A 6,535-nucleotide genomic window follows, 5' to 3' on the forward strand; every position below is an offset into this window, starting at 1 on the left:
TCGTGAGTTTACGGAGTTAATCTATTTCCTTGAATCGGGTGCTCAAGGTCTTGATATTTGTGGATTTGTCATTCTTCAAATGGTCTCGATGACGTCATCCAAAAAGAAGTTAGGCTTTCCATGCTTAATTGAGAAAATATGTCGTGCACATTCCATTGCTCCAATTGGAAACTCTATTGGAACTCCCAAACTTGTTCGTCCCTGTACCTTCAAACGTATGAAGATGAATGCTTGCAAAAGACAAGGATGTGATTCCTTTGACAGTTCTTGTGATCCTACCATCTTGGGTATTCTTCATCAAATTCGCAAGGGTGTGCGTAAGATCAATTCCAAGGTAAAATGTGTGCAAGAATAATTATGTGTGATTCCTACAAAGTTTCCCGAAATCAAGGAAGGAATGGAAAAGGTCTGAGCCTCTTGGATGGAGTCCGATGATGAGGAAGATTATTGATTTCTCAAACTCTTATTTCTTTGTTAATGTCTAGGAAACTTCTTATGAGAATCTATTCTTGTGTTTTAAGAAGGATAACTAGAGGTTGGAATAGTATATATTGTGATTACACATAGCTATTGCCAACGATTTTCATCTTGCAATGTATTAGATTTATTTATTTAAATTCTAAGTTATTTGGAAAATGATTTTGCAGTATTAATCTTTATGGTTTTATATATTGCACAAAATTTATGAGATATGTGTGTTTACGTCCGTGAACTATGGTTATCTCATATATGTCAAAAGTTAAGTCTATTATGTCTTTATGCAAATATTGATAAAAGATAGGATGAATTTTTGAATATTCTGCAGTATTGATCTTTCTTTGATCCACTTCTATGTGAATGTATTGTATGGCTCCGTAAGTTTTTCTTATGTTGGGAATTTCATATTAAATTAATCATTAAGGTTCTCTTGTGGTTAATTTTATTTGAGTTTTCTGGATATAAATTCATGTTTCATGTGATTTGTTAATGTCCAAAGAAATATTTCTTTTCTCGTAAAAGTAAGATCGCTCTTGTTGTTCTTTCGGGAATTCTATTTTATGGGGGAGAGTTCTTAATTGAACTTATGCTTAATTGCCAAATCTTTGTGGGGAGTGCGGCTGTGGAATATTGTAGGAGTTTTCTTGTATCTTTATAAACTCCTTCATGAATACACTAAGTTTCAACTATGTGAAGTCATGGAAACCAAGTTGATATATTCTCTTTTAGTCATGAAGTGTCTCTATGAGAATTTCATTATGATCCCCTTAGTTTTCGTACCTTTGCCAATTTATATTGACAAAGATGGGGAGAATTATTTTGTAGTTCACAATACATGCATATGGTTTACGGATCATTATGTAAAGGGGAGTGGTTTGCATTGTGAGATGAAGTATTGACTGAGGGGGGAGTGATACATATCACCATAGTATTATTGTCAAAGTTGTGATACAATTGAACTTTGATGCTGTGTAATAATACTATGACACTGTATAACAATATGAAAACAATCTTATTTATTATTGTTATAGCTGCGGATCTTCAACAACAATGATGCTAAGTTGAACACGTTTAGAATCACTGGAGTACTTGGAGCAACGAAGAATTCAAGGAATGTTGAAGAGCCAAGGAAATCAAGCATGTTGGATGAGAAGCTACAAAGTTTATTTATTTTGTAATCCATATGTATTGCTAGTTTTGTCACTAAAATTGACAAAAGGGGAGATTGTTAGAGCACTGCTCGGTCGAACTCGCTAGCGTTGCTATCTCAATCTTGTTTGTCAAGTTTAGGTGATCAAAACTATAAGTCTTGATTTCTGATCTACTTATAGTTATGTATCATACCAGAATAAAATGTGTAATTGAGCTTTAGACTTCACGACGTTCATCGATTGAAGACGAAAATCTACTGAGGAGATCTTGGGGGAACTTCATCAACAAAAGGTAAGTGGAGATTAAAACTTATCTATCACTCAGAAGTCTGTTCTATTCTATCTCCTATTGAGACTAAGTTGTATAGCTATATAGACTTTCATATTATACACATTTGATATTTCGAGATGAGTTTAACTCGCTTATATCTTTCTCGAAATATGTGTTAGAATCTTTTTTACTTTAGCCACATTATTCTTGATTCTTGACGAGTTTAGTTGGAAACAATTTATTTGTTGGAAACTAAATAATGAGTCAAAAGATGATCATGTGATAATTTCCTTGAAACATCTTACATGATTTGTGTGAAACAGTCATTTGGTGTCGACTCAGAATGTTTCGTATTGATCATTTGATCACTTGAAAATTACTTATAAGTTAATAGTTTGTGTGAGACAAATATTGTCGTCTTCTAAGGATGTTTCAATGATTGAAATGGGAGTTTAAAACCAATTAACCATTGTCTGGATATAGCATAGTATGCATACCAGTATGCAAACTGTTGTAGTATGATTCAGGTCCGGAAACCAAGTTTGCATACCAGTATGCGAACGGTTTTAACTGTTAAAATACGGGAACCAAGTATGCGTACTAGTATGCGAACGGTTTTACCTGAGTTAGGTCCGGGACAACACTATGCATACCCGTTTGCGAACTGTCGGACAAGACCAAAGTCCGGACCTTATATTTGTGTAGCCGTTTGCAAACTAAGTTGGTTTATGTTCTAAAATCGGTTACGTATGATTTCATACTCATGAACAAATACACATATAAATTAAGGAATGCAATCTTTGCAAACCGTGGCTTAATGTTCATGAATTGATTCTCTTGAATCAATCAGATTTTGTTTTAATTATGTCTTGGATACTTCTATGAGAATGTAAACGATTGAACAACTCCATGAGAAACACAATTAGATTCATTTGATTATCATTTGATGTAGAAGTGTTAGATGAATGTAGTTAATAGATAAGTGTTCATATGGCTAACTTCGGTTAACTATTGTTGAGCCAACTCAATATACACGTTTAGGTACGGTTACTCATATCTAAATGAAGTTATACTTCATTTGTTTGTAACAAGCTAAGACCATCTAACGGTGGAGAGATATTGCTTTGGTTTTATGCAAATTTAGCTTGAATCTTAAATGAGGATTTTATCTAACGGTGAATATTGATTGTTTTGTTTCAAAGCTATCAAACCCTGATTTAAAGACTATATAAGGAAGAACTCTAGCAACTGGGAAACCTAATCCCCACACCTCATGTGTGATACTAGTTGCGTACTAGAGTCTATTCTCCTTTAACCTAGGTTTTTCCTAAAACCATTATAGGTTAACGACTTAAAGACTTCATTGGGATTCTGAAGCCATACCCAACTATTTTCTCTGTAGTTGCGTGTTCAGATCTTACTTGTTCTATCGTATTTAATACTACTACCTTCTCTAAGATTGGATCGAGATTTATCTCCGATAGGTAAGATATAAAAAGTAATCACAAAGCTCTTCGTCTCATTCTTTTCTGTGGGAGACAGATTTGTTTATCAAGTCTTCGACTTTGGGTCGCAGCAACTCTTAGTTGTGGGTGAGATCAGCTAAGGGAATCAAGTGTGTAGAGTCCTGCTGGGATTTAGAAGCGTAAGGAACGCGACTGTACCTTAATCAATGTGAGACTTGGTTAGGGCTCAACTACAATCCAGTCCGAAATTAACTTGTAGTAGGCTTGTGTCTGTAGCGGCTTAACACAGTGTGGTGTTCAAATCTGGACTAGGTCCCGGAGTTTTTTTGCGTTTGCGGTTTCCTCGTTAACAAAACTTATGGTGTCTATATTATTTCTTTTCCGCATTATATTTGTTTATATAATTGAAACTAGATAATAACCCGTACTTCGCACCGGAATGATGACCACTTTTTTGTTTGTTTTGTACACTCTGATTGCATAAAAGAAACAGAATCGGAACAGAATGGCAATATACTGCTGTTAAAATAGGAAAAGCAAAAAAACATGATTAAACATTAACCTGTTGAACTATGAACTCAATGTTATTCAAGCACCAATATATAATAGGTACATATATATAGCCATTGTCATGCTTACAATTTTATAGCAAAAAAAATTCAAAAAGAAAGTGACTAAATATATTTCTATTGCGGTATTCCACATCAGAACATACAGAAATCACTTCAATCAAAATTACTTAATTATGTACGCTGTGAATGAGAGATTCGCCACTTTCACCATGGCTTGAGATTACGTATTAATTATGAATTGGGATCATCTGCAGGTCACGTACCTGATCCACCATCCCACTATCACCTAGTGGTACACGTGATGGTAACAAACTCCTCGAGCTGGTGGTGAACTGACGGTGGTGGTATTGGAGTGAACTAGTGAGAAAGATATTTTTTTTGAAAGTACTGCTGGTAGTGTCTAGGTGAGAGAAATTTTTGGTAGTATGCAATGTAATGGTGGTGAAGATTCAAGCTGTACTTGCTGGACTCGTACAGCTTCAGGTGGGTGATGTTGTGTTGCTGTAAAAAGAAGCTGGTGCCGGAAAGAATGATTAAACTACAGAATTGGTAATGATTAACAATAAAGGCTAAGAACCGTAATTGTTGAACTCGGCATGTTTCAGGCAACTAAATTGTCAAATCCACCCACTGCGATGAAATGAAAGTCATGAACAGGGAACTATCAGTTCTTGCAATATAACTGCCTAAGAACCAACATAAAAGCCGAAGGCGTCAAACATCTAATGTGGCAAATGGTGATTATTTCCTCATTTACACAATGTTGCCCTAGCTAAAAATCAAGTTAAAATAATCAACATAACAAAAACCAAGTTATCTTGCCATTTCCTCAGTGTAAAAATCTAAACTAAAAATATCTGAAGTATAAGAAGTTAGATGGGAACCAAACTCGTGGCGAGTTTCACAGTATCATCCCTAACGATGTTTAGGATTCGACACTTATGTAACCATGGCAATGGAGACTTCTTTGGAACCAATGACTAACATGGTTCATATAACCCAGTGGATATCAGTTTTTGTAGCTGTATTATTTCTTGATGCTCATCTAACTTGAATATAATAAGGGTTATTTGGATTTTGGTACTTATGTTTTGTCCAGCATTAGTGTTTGGTTTAACATTTGTCCAACTTAGGCTTTGATACTTGAAAATGACGTTGACTTTCGTTAACCCGTTAAGTCTTGACTTCTGTTTAGTAAATATTTTAAAAAACAAAACTATTTAGGTAACACCGTTAGCATGCCCGTTAACTTGGAGAACCCTAGTTGATGTTCTTCCCCAAATTGAAACTCCAACCCAACTGCGAATTGAAGAACCCAGATACGATTTAGCCAAATCTGTTTGAATTCAAACGTCACTACACCAGCTACCACTAATCAGAAAATAAATGGAAAAACATGGTTAATTTGTGGTTATAAATGATCAATCATTTAGATTGAAATTTCAGAAATAATTGACTGATGGACACCACCATCATCAAACTACAAAGACCACCACCACTCAATACAGTTCATCATTCAGAACAACTACCAAGACCCCTACCACTCAATAAGGTTAATCATCATTCAAAAACTCAAAACTGAGAAACATAGATAAACTCGCTGATTACATTTGATAATGAAAATTCAATTTGTGGAAATTAAGTAAAACCCTAACAGACCCAATTCACAAACCACAACAACAAGATTTAACTGAAACCCAATTTTGGGAAATTAAGTGAAACCAAGACAAAATCACACTTATCATCATAGTTGATTATCTGCTACTGAAATTGGGGAAACAGAAACAAATAACAAACAAAATTCGCTGCAACCTTTTGAACCCGAGTCAGATTAGTGAATTGGCAACAAGAATCAATCATTTCTTCTTCTTTCATCAAACCGGCGATTGAAACGCTAGTATAACTGAAACCCTTAATTGAACCCTATTGAATTGAATCAATTCTATATGAACACAAATTGAACCTTAACTAAATCCCAATCATCTCTGCAAAACCATTACATAACCTCGGCTTCTTCTTTCATCAAAATCTCCAAAATTAAAGCTTAGCTTGATACTTTTATGTGATGGGTTTCATAAAAAAAATTACAGTGGGAAGAAAAAGAATAGAGAGAAGGTAGCAGTGACAGATAGTTAAAAGAGAAAGAGAGACAAAATTCGTGAAAAACAATATAAGCTCGCTGTTCTTTTTTTTGATGGAAGCTCGCTGGTTTGGACCGGTGTAACTCGGTATAATAAGTTAAGGACTTGGCTAGTCATTGTTAGTAAAGTAGAAGATATTTTGGTATTTACAAATTTAATTAAATTTAAATTTGACTTAACATAGTCAATGCCGGTCAACGTAAAGTCCAGGTATCAAAGCCTAAGTTGGACAAATGTTAGACCAAACACTAATGTTGGACAAAATATAAGTACCAAAAACCAAATAACCCGTATAATAACCTAGCGAAAACACATGCGAGACACACTTGCAAAACACAGTCAGAGTTTCAATTAATTTAAGTCTAAATATGAAGTCCATCTAAACAAATCTCATCCAACTTGGCCAGAGTTTAAAGGGATCAAATTGTATTTTTACATAGAGATTATGTAGCTCCTT

Source organism: Papaver somniferum, unplaced genomic scaffold (assembly GCF_003573695.1).
Source record: "Papaver somniferum cultivar HN1 unplaced genomic scaffold, ASM357369v1 unplaced-scaffold_133, whole genome shotgun sequence".
NCBI lineage: Eukaryota > Viridiplantae > Streptophyta > Magnoliopsida > Ranunculales > Papaveraceae > Papaver > Papaver somniferum.